Here is a 16908-nt window from a genome sequence, read left to right as displayed (position 1 = left end):
GCTCATTTTTCATTCCATGGAACTAACTTACTGACTGTGTTTATTGTCTATTGTATTTACCCTCTCATCTGCAACATAAGCTCCATGGCTGCTGTCTTCCTTTGTTTTCTTCTCTGATTTAAGAAGGTAGAACAGTCCTTGAACATAATAGTTACTTGGGGAATATTTGTTAAATCCTATTCCTTGTTGAGACAAGGAATAGGCCATTGGGAACATCTTGATATATTATTAATTGAAAAAAATACTTGGAGAAAATATATGAAAAGATTGTAACAACAGAATTGTAGAATGCCAAAGAACACGGGTGCTACCACATGCTGAGAGTCATTCTAAGGGCTTTGTATCCACTGTCCTGAATGTCTCACTACAGCTGTTATTATATTCAATTTATAGTTGGCGAAAGTGAGGATAGTTTGTCAAGATCTATACAACTAATAACGGGTGGACCCAGGAATTAAAACTCTACATCTATTTGACTCCAGAAACCCATTCGTGCAGTCATTGCTCTGGAACAAAGTACTGAGGATAACCTCTATGATCAAGAGAATAGGTGGAGCCATCTCAGCCTCCGGGGCCCTCTTTTTCTTAAAGCTGCTAACTGCTAACTATGTGCCTTTTGTGACACGCCTGTAGATTCATACTGCAAAGATTTGGATTTCTTCAGTTGTAATCTTCACATTTACCACACAGCATGGCTCTCAATATAGCTAGAAGCATCTCCTAAAGTGATTTTTAATCAAAAGAAAGTTAGCAGCCAGTCATGATGCTTCATGTCTGTAATCCTAGGATTGGAGAGGACAGTCCTAGAATTGACAGCAAGACTGTTTTGAGTTCAAAGCTAGCCTGGGCTATAGAGTAAGATCCTGTCTCAAAACAAACGACAAACAAAAGCAAGTTAGCACTGTTTCAACAATCACTCAAACTGAAGAATTTAAAATATCAATCTTTGTCATCTTGCCTGGACACTGGAAAATGGCTTAGCAAGCTGAGTACTTGCAGAGTTGATGTACTAGGGCAACAGTGAGCTGGGCTGCGTCCAGAGCACACCTGTCTCTGTGTCTGTAATTTCCTAAGGGTCAAGTCATAGAAAGCAATCCCCCCCCCCCACGAATATAATTACAAGTGCTTTCCCCTTTCTCTTTCATATTTTAAATTATGCTGACATTTCCTCTCGTGTATTTCTCCTTTACTTACAAATTGAAACATGGAACATGATTCGCCACCTTTATGGTTCATGAAGCAGACTCAGATCACAGTCCCGAAACAAAACGGGTATGGAGTAGCTATGAAGACAGAAATGGAGAGGGATATACAGGACAGAGATGCTGTGTGAACATATGCTAGGGACTTACGCGACCTCTGAACCGGGAAGGGGAAGGTCCAGTTCAAAGAGGTTGGTCATGGAGCAGTTTACATTAAGTAAGGGGCCTCTGTGGATTCTGGTCATACAACTTTTCACTTCCGTTCCATCCTCTGCTCTCCTATTCACTGAACAGGAATAACAGTTTAGATGTTAGCACAGTAATTACTAAGAGTCAGTTGTTTCTGAAGAATAAGAAAAGAAAATAAACTACTATTAATAAAGTCATTTGTACATTGTTACCAAGATGTAAAGACCAAAGACTTTCTTTCTTGTTGAAAGTGTCAGGATGTGTCATGCAGATGCCTCACACAAGTTATTGTTTAAATAAGAATCACAACCACAAAACCCCTTAGGGAACACAGCTTACTTCTGGACCAATTACTTCTGTAGTCAAGCCATTCTTAAGCTTAGGTGTATATATATATATTAAAAAAAATCAATGGGGTTAGCTATTTTATTAATATTTACAGATTTCGCTACATGCCCAAGCCAGGCATTTGAATTTTTAGAAAAGTCACAGTTTTTAAAAACAAGGAACCTACCACAGAGCGCCTCTGAAAGCCTCTGCCCTGCAGACTATCAAAGCAGATGCTGAGCCTGATGGCCAACTGTTGGGCAGAGTGAATGGAATTTTATGTAAGAAGTGGGAAATAGTAAGAGCTGGAGAGGACAGGGTCTCCACAAGGAGAGCAACAGAACAAGAAAATTTGAACACAGGGAACTTCCCAGAGACTCATACTCCAACCAAGGACTATTCATGGAGATAACCTAGAACCCCTGCACAGATGTAGCCCATGGCAGTTCAGTGTCCAAGTGGGTTACATAGTAATGGGAAGAGGGACTGCCTCTTATTACTGCCTCTAATCTATTATGTCAGCATAATCTGATTGGCCTGCTCTTTGATCACCTCCTCCTGAGGGGGGAGCAGCCTTACCAGGCCACAGAAGATGCCAATGCAGCCACTTCTGATGAGAACAGATAGTCTAAGATCAGAAAGGAGAGGAGAACCTCCCCTATCAGTGGACTTGGGGAGTGGCATGCATGCAGAAAGGGGAGGGAGGGTGGGATTGGGAGGGGAGGAGGGAGGGGCTTATGGGGGGATACAAAATGAATAAAGTGTAATTAATAAAAAATTAAAAAAAATAAAGGACATGAAGAGTGCTGATGAGACAAAAAAAATTGATTTTTAAAAACATCACTGGTGATTCTGATAATCCATACTTCAAAAAAAAAAAAAAAAACTATTATAAGACTTTAGAATACAAAAGATGAAACATTTGAGTTAAGTTGAATTTCTTTGTCTCTGTCCATTGTCTGTCTCTTTCTGCTTCTCTATTTCTTTCTTTCTGTGTTTCTGTCTCTCTCTCTTTGTGTGTGTGTGTGTTGGGCTAGAGTGGTTGGCCACTGAACACCCCAAGATTATTGTATCTCTGTCCCTTAGTAATGAGATTACAGGCACATGCTACCACGCTCTGCTTTTATGTAGTCACTCAGTTCTTCATGCTTGTACAGCGAGGACTTTGCCTACGGAGCAATCTCCTTAGCCTCTCCCCCACAAACTGATGTTTTTTTGTTTTAATTTGATTTACTACCAACAGATATTGAGAAAGCTAAACAAGTCAAGCCAGAGGTATACAAACACTGGAATGTCCGGTGTTACTCAAGTAATTAGTAATACCACTATCTTTTGTAAAGAAAAGAGAAGAAAATACTTTGTTCATGCCATTCATTATAATTATTGTGTCACCACATTAAATTTCAGCAATATTTAAAGAATGCTTTCCCAAATCTGCCAAGCATTTTAATTACCTTACTCATAAGATAAAATTACTATTCATCATCCTGAGCACCATGGGCTGGACACTAAAAATCACTCTGTGTGACAAGCCACATATAAGAGCTGTTATTTATTGTCAGGAGCTATTTTTATATTCATGATTATATTTAATTCTCGGAGTAAGCCTTAAAAGTAGGCACCACTTTTATTTCCATTTTACAGTTTAGGGAATTGAGGCCCAAGGATTAGTAAGAGTAAGGAGTTTGTTCAAGGACATATACATGGGAAATAGAATAGCCAGCATTTATTTTTTATTATTTTTTAATTAAATTTTTATTTTTTTATATTAATTCCAGTTTATTTACTTTGTATCCCAGCTGTAGCCCCCTCCTTCATTCCCTCCCTCCCAGCATTTATTGAAGATGTTTCTGATTCCAAAATCACCAGCTTTTAAGCTTGAAGTAATTCTCCTGCAGGTAACTTTGGTTCAGAGAGACCCCATGAAGATACAGAGATAAAGAAAATACCCAAAACAAATTGCATAGCTTACTACAGATACACAGTCCCAGTTGAATAACAAGTCTATTCCATGAGAAATCACATAAAATCAAAATGTAATTACACTTCTCCCAAATATAAATAAAACCCCGAATCTGCATGAATATCCAGTGTCTGTCAGTGCTGACAGACATGCTTCAACTATGGACATTGTGATTCTTGTTGCCACCATCTAAACTTTTTCATTCTGTGAGCGACCACCTGAAGCCTCCAGAGTTGACTGTTTCCTGACAGACATTCTTCTAACAGTGAATACTTAGATACTTTCAAATTAAAAGATCTATATTATATGTATAGGTTTATAGAAAACCCTGATACATTTAGCCTCCCATTGAAGTGTCTGAGGCATGTAAAATAATCTGTCTCAGTCACTCAGCACTACACTACACACAAACACAAGAATCTGAAAAGAGTGACTGTGACCACACTGATCGTAGAAAGAACATGTCCCAAAATTCCATTTTGTTCCTCTTAGCATACAAGGCTAACCTAAGAACTAAAAATCCCACAATCCATAAGCTTTTCTTTTGCTGACTGAGGGAACGCTCTCCTCTCTCCCAACCTTACACACCACAGGCCATGAGGTTGACTCTTCTGGCCTGTTTTCCTCTAGTATTTCAAGGTGCCTCATTCTGCCACCACCCTTAGTTCTGAGGAGCGTTTTGTGTTATACTGTACTTTGCAGCTATTTTTTATTTTTCATTTTTATTTTTTCAAGACAGAATTTCTCTGTGTAGCCCTGATTGTCCTCGAACTCACTCTGTAGCCCAGGCTGGCCTTTAATTCAGACATCTGCTTGCCTCTGCTCCCAAGTGCTTGGATTAAAGGTGTGCTCCACTACTCCTTGTCTGCAGCTATCTTTGCTAATAGAGCACTGGGGCCATTAGTGCAGGGCCTACAATTGTTTGTTGTCTCTTGTGATAAACATAGACGAGGCACAAAAAGGCACTTAATAAATGTTGCATTGAATGAATGAATGAATGAGTGAATGAGTGACCAAGAAACACACATGCTTCTAGAGCCCTGTCCTTCCTTCCATGTGCATGTGAGCAACAGTTTGAGCTTTCCTAATCAGTAGAAAGAAAAATACTTTGGTCACTGTGTTCTCAATTAATCACTAATACCTCAGTTCAGCTCTTCTCCATTCTTCAGTTTGAAGATTCAAGGCAATTCCACACTATGAAGGACTGGGCACATTGATCCTTACAGCTAGGAAGGCAAAAGATGGAATGGTAGTGGGCTAAGAAACTGCGGGACCTTCTGCTCCCTGCATATCCCCTTCGAATCCCAGTACCAGGGAGACAGACTTGCTGGCCAGATGGTCTAGATTTCTAGATTTCTCGGAGAGTCCCAGGCCAACAAGAGACCCCGTCTCAAAACAAAACAGTTGTATGGTACTTGAGGAGTGATACCTTACATTTTCCTCTGGCCTCTACCTGCATGGGCACACATGTGCAAATACACTTGCACACATGCATGTGCATACACACACACACACACACACACACACACACACACACCAGCCACACATGAACACACACACACACATGCACAGAGTTTTGTCTGGAAAGGATAAGGAATGGGACTCTATTCAGAAATTAAAGTTTAGAAGCAACAACATATGTCAACCCCAACCATTGACTTAATTAATGCATGGAGTAATGAGGATTGAAAGGATCAAGAACACTGATACACCAGATGCCAAAGAAGCTTAAGAAGGCTTCGTTGTTCTATCTCAAGCTATCTGTGATAGTTTGTATGATATCGTTACCCTCCCCCTCTCTGGTTGAGCCATGTTTTAGTTACTGTTCTATTGCTGTGAGGAGATGCTATGACCAAGGCAACTTATAGAAACACATTTCAGTGGGAGCTCGCTTATAGTTTCAGGGAGTTAATCCATGACCATCATGGTAAGGAGCCCGGCAGCAGGGAAGCAGCTATGGTGTTGGAGATGTAGCTCAGAGCTACATCTGACACGAGTTTCACATCTGGGATAGGGAATGAGAGAGTGAAACTGGACTTGTTACGGGCCTTTGAAACTTCAAAGGCCACCCCCAGAGACACACCTCCTCCAACAAAGCCCTACCTTCAACCCTTCTCAAACAGTTCTACCAACTGGGTACCAAGCATTCAAATACTATCAACCTCTGGGGGGCCATTCTCAATCAAACCACCACAGGACCTGCTCTTTTTCTTTGCCATATTCCTTTTGCCCTCTTTCTTCCCTCCTTCTCAACTCCCTCAATTGTAACAGGCAATTTTTCCCTTAATTATTTTCTTTTTTCTACAGCGCAAGGGGTAGCCAGCATGTTGGTGATCCACAACCCCCGATCTAAAGTTCGTAAAGAGAGCTGTATCAAATCCAAAGTTCAGCACAAAATTTTGATTTTGAGAAAGGAAGATGGCATATTAAGGAAAAGTGTGGAATTATGGGGAGAAAAAAAAAAGACCACATCTTTCCAAATAGCTAAGCACTTCAAGACCCAGAATCAATTATTCTGTTGTGAAGTTTCAGTCTAATTTCAAGAACATTATTTAATGTCTCTTTTTTGTTCTTCTTTCTCACAGGCTAGCCTCAACATATTTGCTTCTTGTTTTCTTGTGTGGTCCGGGTAAGCCTACTGCTGAATCCATACAAAACCTGACATTTAATACTGCCTCCCCAAGCCATGGCGGTTACATTCTCTACCTCAGTGTATCTTTTTTTTAGGCAATTTCTCAGTGGTATGTGACTCCTACTGTTCTCATCCTACTCTTGGTCACTTGTGCTTCCTGTATTAAAATTGTACCCCCAGATAATACTCCCAGCCTATCTCCCAGCCTTGATGATCCTCCCTCATTTGGGGGTTGGGTAGAGGTTACAGTTTTCTCTCAGTTGCTCTTTGCTGACACTTTGCTTGTATAGCAGTTCTAACAGATCTTCCCCTTTTTTCATCTGATTTTGAACACTTCTCTGTGGAATATGATAGAAAGTAAAAACCAAACCAAACCAACCAATCAAACAAACAAAAAAACTGAGACCACCTATGACTCCACCTTTCCTAGCTTCATCAGATCGTACCTGAAAGTCTTCAAAATACACACAATTAAAACCAAACTGTGACGCTAAAAATTGTTGCCAGAACCAGTCAAAGAATGTAAGAAATAGATAGCATATGAAGAAATAACATACTTCTGGATAGCTGCAGGCACAACATCAGGTCATAAACATTGTAAGTAATTGTAGCTAAATTTTCCAGGTTGGGGAGAAAAGGCAGATTCTGCAAATTACAGGGTAGTAAATGAATCACAGAGTCAAGGCAAGGGTTTAGAAAATGCTCTGTGGTACAATACCCATTAGCCTCTGCCATCCCCAGCTAGCTCACCTCTAAGGGCAGTTTTTGCTTAACCACACATAAAAATACCCAATCTCCAGCATTCACCATCCCCATAGCTGGGAATGCTTGCCCTTCACCTGGTGACTGTCAGGCGATGTGCTTTTGTTTTTATGTTTTGTTATCGTGAAGTCCTTGAGCTCTGTGGGAGATTCCAATTGTGGTACAATTAATTTTTCTTTTTCTTTTTTCCGTTTAAGCTGATCTGACTGGCTGTATGGCCTTTGAAACTAAATGAAATCTGACTAGTCAGGCAAGTGAAGGAAATAAAGAAAGGACAAAGCAATCGGCAGAAGGCTTACCCAGATTATTTTGTAACAGGGTTATAAGAAACTGAGTCTACAAGGGATATCTCGCTTGCCTGTTCAATACCTATTTGCCTTCTTTTAGTGCTAGGTTTGCTTTTACTTCAGGAACCCAAAACAAAAACAAAACAAAACAAAAACCTCTCTCTGAATTAATTTCTTGTCTATTTTCTCCAAGTTCATTATTCATTCTAAAAGTATGTTTGACACACACATGATAATATAGCATTTATGTGGTCTATCCAGTGAACAAGAACTAGACCCAGTTAAGTATTTCTGTCCTAACAGAAACCCCTGTTTCTTCTACCACTGCCCCCCCCCCCCACTTCCCACACTGGGTAACTACTCATGCTTATTGAGAGAATCAAGCAAGATGTCCTCTTCTACCTGGTCCACAGCCTAAGCAGAAGACACTGGTGAAGCCAAGTGAATTCAGTCCCTTTATTTTAAGTGACACAAAGAATGGGGTGGGGGAAACTTGGGGTACATTAATGACAATTTGTAAAATAATTTAAAAAATTTCTATTAAAATTAGTTGATTATTATTAGGTAAAATATTGATTAATATTAGGTAAAAATTCTAATGACATGATCTCAGTAATTGGAGAGGGTGGCTTTCTGAGATTTCATTCTACAGTTTTTTTTTCCTTTAGTCTATCTCACATCCTGTTGGAAGTTTCTGTTTTCATTTTATTCAGCAAGAGATATAAAACTCTCAATAAGAACAAATTTTTCTCTTATAAAATTAATAAATACAAGTTAAAATTTTATAAAGCTTTCTGACAAAGCTGTATCAGGTATTTTTGTGAGTGGGTTGTAAAAAAATGTACATAATGGTAGCAAAATTATAAAACAGTAATCATTTCTAGGGAAAACTAGAGGAAGAACAGATAAAGAAAGAGGTCCCAACTTAACCTTCACTGTCTAGTTCCTTAAAAAGAAGTCTAAGGCGCTATAAACATGCTAAGCTGTAGTCACAGTCTCAGATGACTGGTATACTATATCATGCACTATAAATTCCTCTGAGTTCAAATAACACAAATTTGGGTGGTTCTGGGACAAGCTCAATAAATGTGGAATGCTGATTAATGGGTGAAGGTGAATGTGTTGGGAGGCATGCACTTTGCGTTCTACCTTTGACAATGCTTTAAAAAAAACTGAGAAAAAAATATAGGAAGGCATGAAATTTGTGAATAAATCACAGATATTGAAATCAATAGCATATGTGCTGAATGAATTAACTGATCTACAAAATAGTGCTGCAACAGGAAATCAGGGATGAATGTTAGAAAAAAAGGAAGAGAGAAAGAAAACCATCATTTACTAAGAGTATATTGCATGCTAAATACTATTTTAACTCTAGTGCAGGTATGATAACCTTCTGAAATGTTAATAGAAACCCAGGCAAACAGAAGTTACAAAAATCTTTCCTAGATCACAATGCTAGTACATGTTAGAATAAAGACATGGATAACAAACAGCCTTTGATGGTATAGTCCTAAGGCACCAGTTCTGAACTACTGTACAGTAAGCTATAAACTCTTGTACCTCAATTCCCCCAAATAAATTATACAAAATTGGCCCATCCTTCAAAACAAAACAATTTTTTTCTTTTCTTTTTGAGACTAAGCACAAAACAGGCCAACAGAGCTTAAAATCGTAGTTTGTATTAATAGAACTATTTTATCGAGGATCTGTGCTCACTCTGTACCCTACACTACTCAGCCTCCGCCTGTGTGTCACACTTGAAGGAGCACAACCACAAAGACAATAGGCAGGGTCTGTGTGAAAGGACAAAGAGTCAAGAGTGGTCCTCTAGAAAGAATGTGTTCAGATAGTAGAACTAGCTTGGGAAAGACAACAGACCTAGATGTGGTTATGAGAGTGGTCTTTGCACATTTGACATGCGGTGTGGCACAGGGATTAGATTACGTGGTCTCAAGGGAGCAGAGAAAAAAGAACAGTAGCTAGAACTTAAAAGGAGAAAAATTATGGTAAATGCCAGTAAGAACTGTATAATGATCAAAATTGACAGAAGAAATGAGCTGTGTTGGGAACAGGGCCACTGGCAGGAGCTGGGTGTGGGAGAACCGAAGTCCCTTGCTGAGAACGCAGTTGAAGCTTCCGACAGGACACTGCTAGAAAGATCTTCCTGCTGGTGTTAAATGATAATCAGATTCACTAGTGGGAAACTATTTTCCATGCCGAGACCAATTTGTATGATACAACTTTCTGGTACATTCCACTTCCTTCTACTCATACACAGACAGATAAATAAAAAGAAAGAAAAAGAGAAAAAAAGAGGTGGAAAGAGAAACTTCACAGAACTAAGAGGCTAAGCCAGCTTTGCTACTAGCTGAATAATATTGAGAGGATCATTTAATCTTTCCTCACTTACTTGAATTTTTAATTCTTAAAAAGACAATCCTGCTGGACATGGTGGCCCATACTGTAATCCCAGGGTTTGAGAGTTGCAGGCACAAGAATCTTTAGTTCAAGGTCATCCTCCATTACAAAGGTAGTTCCCAACCAGCCTGGTCTACAATAAGACCCTATTCAAAAAGGAAAAGAAAAACAAATTCCCTCTGCCCCCACTCCCAGCAACCCCCTTTCCTTCTCAACTCCCCCTCCCCTGCTGCCACCACCACCAACAAAAAACACAATCAAAAAGCAAACCTGGGCCAAGGCGGTTGTGGAGCACCCCTTTATTCTCAGCACTCAGGAGGCAGAGGCTGGCAAATTTCTGTGTTTGAGGCCAGCCTGGTCTACAGCATGAGCTCCTGGACAGCCGGTGCTACCCAGTGAAAACCTGTCTCGAAAAACAAACAAACAAACAAAGAGAAAAGCGATCCTGAAACATGGACAATACCAATATACCTGCTAATGTCGACTCAGCCTCACACAGTTACAGGCAACTGAGAAATGCTGAATGGGAATGCTGACGGTCTTCAACCTGGGATAGATCACACCAACTGAATACCCAATACCAAATGGTCAGCCCTGAAAACACAAATATAACTGACATTACATGGACTGACAGGTTGTATTTATGTATTTAGGAACACACACACACACACACACACACAAACTCACACAACAACAACACTTAATTAAAAAAAAAAAGCTCGTGTATTTAAAGAACAAGGAGGGATATATATGGGACGGTTTGGAGGGAGGAAAGAGAAGGAGAAATGATGTAATTATATTATATAAATATATAAATTATTTTATAATACCTATATATTAAATGATATGCAAATTACAATAGAAAATTATATTCTATAAATAAGATATAAAATAAAATAAGTAATATAAAACAATGATGGGGAAAAGGCTATCTTGCTATTTATCTTATTAATCTTAAATGGATTTCAGTGAGCATGCCAGGTTATCTAAAATGTAAATACTTTAGACTATTAAACAATATGAAAATATAACCTTTTGGTGGCTATAATATCAATTCTGCTTATGATTTATATGGGGCCCCTATCATCTCTATCGTCTCTTTCTTTTCAGAATACTGAGTGTTTTATTTTATTTTATTTTATTTTCTAGCATGGATGGCCTTTCCAAGTTGTTTTTCTTGTTTATTTGTTGTCTAGATCTTTGCTTTCTGCCACATTTCTGGCACTATGCTAGTTACAATTCTGGGCATTGCTGGAAAACAAGATGTTGAGGGAGATGTCATCGTTTTCCTCAAGGTATTTGCCATTGGTTAAAGACTTCTGTCAATACATCACTGTACAATCCTAAGAAAAATATCTGGATGCCTTTTAAGAGCGATACAGATAGAATCCCACAGAGGATCACGAGAGATTAGGGATTCCAAAGTACTCGACTGAGCACCACCCTAGGAGAGTGGGTTATTTATTCTCTTTCTTCTTATCCTCAAATCTGCTGGTTCTCTTTAGTTTTGTAAATTTCAGCTTTGGCCCAACAATAAGATTTCAATTCTTAGGTGCTTTACATTGGCTTTAAGGAAAGAGGTATGATTCCCACTCCCTTACACACATTATATATATGCATATCTATTATACCGAAAAGAAGCGAATCTCAGAAAGGTCAAGGATGAGCCATAGATTGTTATCTACGGCACTGTAACTTTCTCAAGTTTGGTCTGTGTCAAAGAATGATCAGTAAGTAACTGCTTTTTTTAGGTGCTTTTATGCCCAGCTGATTGTTTGCTTTATTTTGGGCTGAGGCTGATATCACTCCTTCATTTTATTCATTTTTTTTATTTTAATTTTTTGAGACAAGGTCTCACTATATAAATGAGGCTGGCCTTGAACTTCTACACTTTCTCCTCCCACTGTTAGGATAACAGACAAACACTACCATGCTATCTACTGATATGTGTAGAGATGAAGGAATCCATAGAGTTTGGCGTAAAAAGTAATCACAAACAAGGTAACAAGATCTGTAAACTATACGTGTGACAGTTATGCTTCAGAAAACTTTGTGCCATTGACTTTTATATGTAAAAGATAAACAAATGTCTAACACTGATTGACTACTTATAGCTATTCTACTTAAGTACTTTATATATATATATTTCCTTGTTTATAAAATGGGGATAAGAGTAATTAAAATTATATATAATATGTACATAAAACACTTGAATTTTAATTACTCTTATGTCATTATTTTATAAACAAGGAAAGTAATTTCTAGGGTGATTAAGAATATTTTTTTATAAGGCTGTTGGAGGATTTGTAAAAGGAATAAAAATAGAAGACATACAGTTACTTATATATTTAAATAACAGACACATAGGCATATACACATTCATGCAAATATTTAAACTGACTTTCCTAAAATAAGGCTAGGAAACTGGACAATTAAGACAGACACCCAGAAGGTCCATGCTAAGCATGTGAGGTCAACCTGTGATTGAAAACAAAGAACTGTTGACCTAGGAAAACGCTCGCTGCTTGCACTCATAAGCTGATATTATAAAAATTAAATAAAAGCCAGGCACAGTGGCACATGCCTATCATCCCAGAACTCTAGGAGGCAGAGTCAGGCCTGCTCTACAAAGTGAGCTGTGTTGAGAGACCCTGTCTCAAAAAATAAAACAAAACAAAATAAAATAATATAAAAATTAAATAAATTCTCCGAAAGCTATGATTTTTTTCTCAGTTGTATTTTAAGTTTTACAGAACCATTAGAATTTAAAATTCTTTGATTCTTATTCTCAAATAAAATATTAAACATCTGGAAAATATTTCCAAAATGGTAAGATGGTATATTAAAGATAGTTGTAAGCTTCTTTTCTTTACTTAGTCATGAGGACTGATATGTCAATCACTCCAGGGGATGGAATTCCACTATTTTTAGGAGTGAGTGATTCTGGTGTGTACAGAGTGCCTGGCATAGAGATCTACTCAACACACATCCTGGAGCAGAACATGAAATAGGCCTATAGAACAACATGATAATGCTCAATGCAAATGGACTACTTTTTTGTTTTTTCAAGATAGGGATTCTCTGTATAACAGAACTGTCCAGGCTGTCCTGGACTTGATTCATCGACTAGGCTGGTCTTGAATTCACAGAGATCCACCCACCTGCGCCTCCAGAGTACAAGTCCTGGGCTTAAAGGTGTGCAAGTATAATTATATCCATTCTGAAGGCTGTGTATGTAACTCACCAGTTTTCTAGGAAATAATGACTTGGAAGGGAATGACTTCTGTCCAGCCTCCCTTGTGTTTTCATGCATCAGTCTGGGTCAGTTAGCCCTTTCACTGTCAGAGATTGCTAAACTAGAATGCAAAACCCTGGAGAATACTCAGAGGAGTCCATATTCAAGTGGACTATGGAATAAATTAAAACTAGTTTTACTTTTTATTCATTGCATGACTTTTCACTTTAGTTATGGTGCTTTATAAATAATAAAAAAAATATCCATACTGATATATTTTAGTGTATAGATAAATATCCTTTTTCTGATGGTATTGTGTAATATGAAAGTTTGATTATTGTAACATTAGATAATTCAATTATGTTAAATGTACTTAACAAAAATACCTTTGTGTTTCCCTGAAGTTGGAAGTAAAAGTGGGAAGTGGGCTGTCTTTACGTATTTTTCATTTTGCATAATTTGCTACCGTAAGTGGCATACCAAGGCACTTCACTCAGCAATGAAACACACCAATGTTTGCTGATTTTTTTAATTCTTCAAAAAGCAGTGCATTGAAATCCTTCGAGAACATTTCCTCCACCTGCCTCTTGTCTCTAAAGTTTGCCATTTCAAAAACAGAGCCTTGCTGGTGTAGTGGCACACGCCTGTAATCCCAGCACTCTGGGAGGCAGAGGCAGGCAAATTTCTGTGAGTTTGAGGTCAGCCTGGTCTACAAAGTTAGTCCAAGTCAGCTAAGGCCACACAGAGAAACCCTGTCTCAAAAAAACCAAAAACCAAATGCCAACCAACCAACCAACCAACCAACCAACCAACCAAAAACCGGGCCTCTAAGGGGCTCAAAACCTAACTGTTCTGGCCTTAATTTCCTTCATCACTGACATTCTGTACTAACCTAGTTGTCTCTGCCTCCTTTCTCTCTCTCTCCCCTCCTCCCCTCGTGACAGAGTTTCTCTCTGTAGCCTTGGCTGTCCTCCATTTGTAGACCAGGCTGGCCTTGAAATCCCCCTGCCTCTGCCTCCCTGAGTGCTGGGATTAAAGGCGTGGGCCACCTGCCAGGATGACTCCTTTATCTTATGGGCAAAACAAAGATAGCAGTTAACACAGACTGCAGTGCAGTGTGGCCTGAAAAAGGCACACTTGCTTCTTTCTGTCAGTTGAATGCTGAGGGATAGTATATGACCTTCAGTATTATCACTTTGAATACTGTGGGTTTAAAGTATTTAAAAAAATTATTTCCTTTTAAAAATAAATGGAACACCACATCTCTACACACTACTTTGTTTTCTAAACTTCATAAACTTGTTTTTTTTTCTTTATCTGTTTCTTTTTTCCATGCTTACAGAAACACACAGGTTCATTTAATATATTCATGGCTGTGGGAAAAATATCTTAGGATGGCATCAAGGGAGTAAAATAGACGGAACAGGTGTGGTGGCACACACCTTTAACTCCAGCACTCTTGAGAAAGCGGCAGTGGGATTTCTCCGAGTTCAAGGAGAGCCTGATCTGATCTACATATCTAGTTCCAGGCCAGGCAAGGCTACATAGTCAAAACCCTGTCTCAAAAAAATAAAATAAATAAAACAAAAAAGATTATCTTATTCATTTTTCTTTTAAAAATTTAAGCTATCAGCCAGGCTATAAAAATCGTACTATTTAATCTTCAAAACTGTATGTAAGATTCTTGAAATTTGGAACTTGGTCAGAAGGAACTCCAGGAAAACATCTGGGTTCTAGAATAGTGCCAGTGAGTTGTAGATGCTGAATAACCATTTAATGAAGGCAATCTTGGGAAAGCTTATTTTAATCTCCAAATAAAAACTAAAATCAAATCTAAGAATGAAAGTGACTAAAAAAACTCATTTGCTCAGGATTGTTCAAGTAGTTAAAAACTTGTGTGTGAATTTTGTTCCTTTTAATTTCAAGGACTGATTTTTTTTTTTTTTTTTTTTCTCAGTAACCCTTTGGCTTGTTTATATCGAACTGTTAAACATGATCTGCCAAAAATGCAGTATAGGAAAAAATATCATTAAATCTAGATCTCATATTCACCGTCTCTGAAAGTCACCAAACATACAGTAGCCACACACAGTGGGACACATATAAAGCGTAGGACCACATCACATATATCGTAAAATATAAATCCTGGCTATACTGAACCAAGAGGCCTATTTCTAAGGCAGACTGTCAATAGCCATTTTTCCCCAAGGTGTTTACCTTTCAGCACATCTTGTATGGCCATACAGGTGATTGCCCTCTGACTTTTAAGTGTGCACTCAGCTATTCTAGCTAAAGGTTTATCTTTGTTTCTGTGTGCTTTATTGATTTTTATTTTAAAAATTTGCCCACGAAGGAGGCATTAACAACCTCAGTGCATTCTAGTCTTGATAAACTTAACTTGCACTATTTTGGCCTATGTGATGCCTAACCCATTGACAAAAGAAATCCAAGCCGATCAAAGCGTCCCTCGGCCACTTGTTAGCAGGCCGGGCTGAAAAATCATAACACAATGCTCGCCTCTTTCACGGGGCAGCACAAGGCAGCGATCAACCCCCCCGCCCCCCCACTTCCACATCCAGTGGAGTTGTAGTTTATTACCATAACCCTCCCAAGTCAAAAGGACACCAGTTTCAAGCCTGGCAACCTGGTCCGGGGACGGCTCTCCCCCGCGACCCCCTGCTCCGCCGGGCCTCTCTACCTGTCCTCGCCCACTGCCTACAGGTCCCGAACACTGGGGAAACAGAAGATGTGATGATCTTTGTGTGTCCCTGCGAAATGTGTGTATGTGTGCGTGTGTTTGGGTGTAACGCGCGTCCTGTTTGGCTGCGCCGGCCGTCCGTCACGGCGCGGGCCAATGGGAGGCTGCCTTATATAAAAATGAGTGTTTTCAGTCTTCCCCGGGGTCTGCATGTTACTGTATGTGGAGCAGCGTCCAGCGGAGCGGAGGCAGCGCGGCTCCGCGAGCTTTTCCCCCCTCTCCTCCACTTTCCCAGAGCGAGCGAGGGAGGAGAGAGCCCCTGACTGGCCGCACGCCGTCGCGCCGCGGCGAGCCCGCGAGGTAGGCGCCCGCCATCCGCAAGGCTCCGCGGGCGCTCTCCCGCACTTTCTGTTTCCCCTACTCACTTGCGAGGCGGCCGGGGCTGCAGCCCGAGGAGGCGGCGGCAGGAGCGGCGGCGGCAGCCGGTAGGGTGGACTTGAGGAAGGCGGGCGAGGGGAGCCCGCGCGTCCGGGAGCCCGAGCCGTCCCCCCCTCCCGGCCGGCGCCTCGCGGGGGCCACTTTTCCCCTCAGCCAAAAACTTTGGGGGTGGCGAGAGGTCGGGCCTCGTGAGGGGTCGCGGCGGCCGCGCCGGCGGGCCCGGGCCGGGGGGCGCGCGGGCGGCGGGCGCGAGCCGCGGGGGCCGGGCCGGGGAGGAGTAGGCCAGCCGGTGCCAGGCTGCGTTTGCAAGGCGAGCACCTCTCGGGCGCCCGGGCTCGGCGCCGCCTGAGGTGGGGTGCGGAGCCCCGGGGGGCGCGGGGCTGGAGCCGCCCGCGGGGGGAAAACAACAACAACAGCAGCGGCGGCGGCGGCGGAGCGGTCCTCGCCGCCGGCGGGCGGCTCCCGGCCGCCCCGGGAGCCCCAAACTTCAGGGAGGCGAAAGTACGCGGTGGAGCCCCGGGCAGGGCTCGGCTGCCGGGGTGGGAGGTGGGGCCTGAGGAGCCCCGGGGCAGCGGCGGGGGAAAGGAAGGTACGGGAAAAGGGCTGCCCTCCGTGGCTGGCTCCGGGCTCCGTGTGCCGTGTGCGACGGGGACCGGGGGACGGGGGACGGCAGCCCGGTGGCTGGCTCGTCCGGAGTTAGGCTCTGGGTGTTCCGACCCCGAGAACGGTGTCCTCCTCCCCCCCCCCCCCCCCC

At 41.1% G+C, this 16908-nt stretch overlaps 1 protein-coding gene and 1 long non-coding RNA gene across 6 annotated transcripts in view; one reads left to right on the top strand and one right to left on the bottom strand.

Annotated features, from left to right (window-relative positions):
- LOC129666690 (uncharacterized) overlaps window positions 1-16211 on the bottom strand; it is a 29252-nt gene extending 13041 nt beyond the window's left edge. Inside the window, exons 1-2 of one of the 2 annotated variants that reach the window (XR_008718633.1) lie at window positions 16142-16211; window positions 10255-10377 (exon numbers count right to left, since the gene is read on the bottom strand). This is a non-coding gene — a long non-coding RNA (uncharacterized LOC129666690). The remainder of the gene's footprint in view (window positions 1-10254; window positions 10378-16141) is intronic. The other variant, XR_008718634.1, reaches the window with a different exon arrangement.
- The window catches only part of Bbx (BBX high mobility group box domain containing), a 239362-nt gene continuing 238375 nt past the window's right edge, over window positions 15922-16908 (top strand). For 3 of the 4 annotated variants that reach the window (XM_055593924.1, XM_055593919.1, XM_055593899.1), the window contains exon 1: window positions 15922-16076. The gene's annotated coding sequence lies outside the window, so the exon portion shown is untranslated. The other variant, XM_055593906.1, reaches the window with a different exon arrangement.

The sequence above is a fragment of the Psammomys obesus genome, unplaced genomic scaffold (genome assembly GCF_907164565.1).
Source record: "Psammomys obesus unplaced genomic scaffold, mPsaObe1.curated_primary_1811, whole genome shotgun sequence".
NCBI classification, from domain to species: domain Eukaryota; kingdom Metazoa; phylum Chordata; class Mammalia; order Rodentia; family Muridae; genus Psammomys; species Psammomys obesus.
The sequence above is the reverse complement of the archived record's forward strand: the minus strand, read 5'-3'. Positions and strand labels throughout refer to the sequence as shown.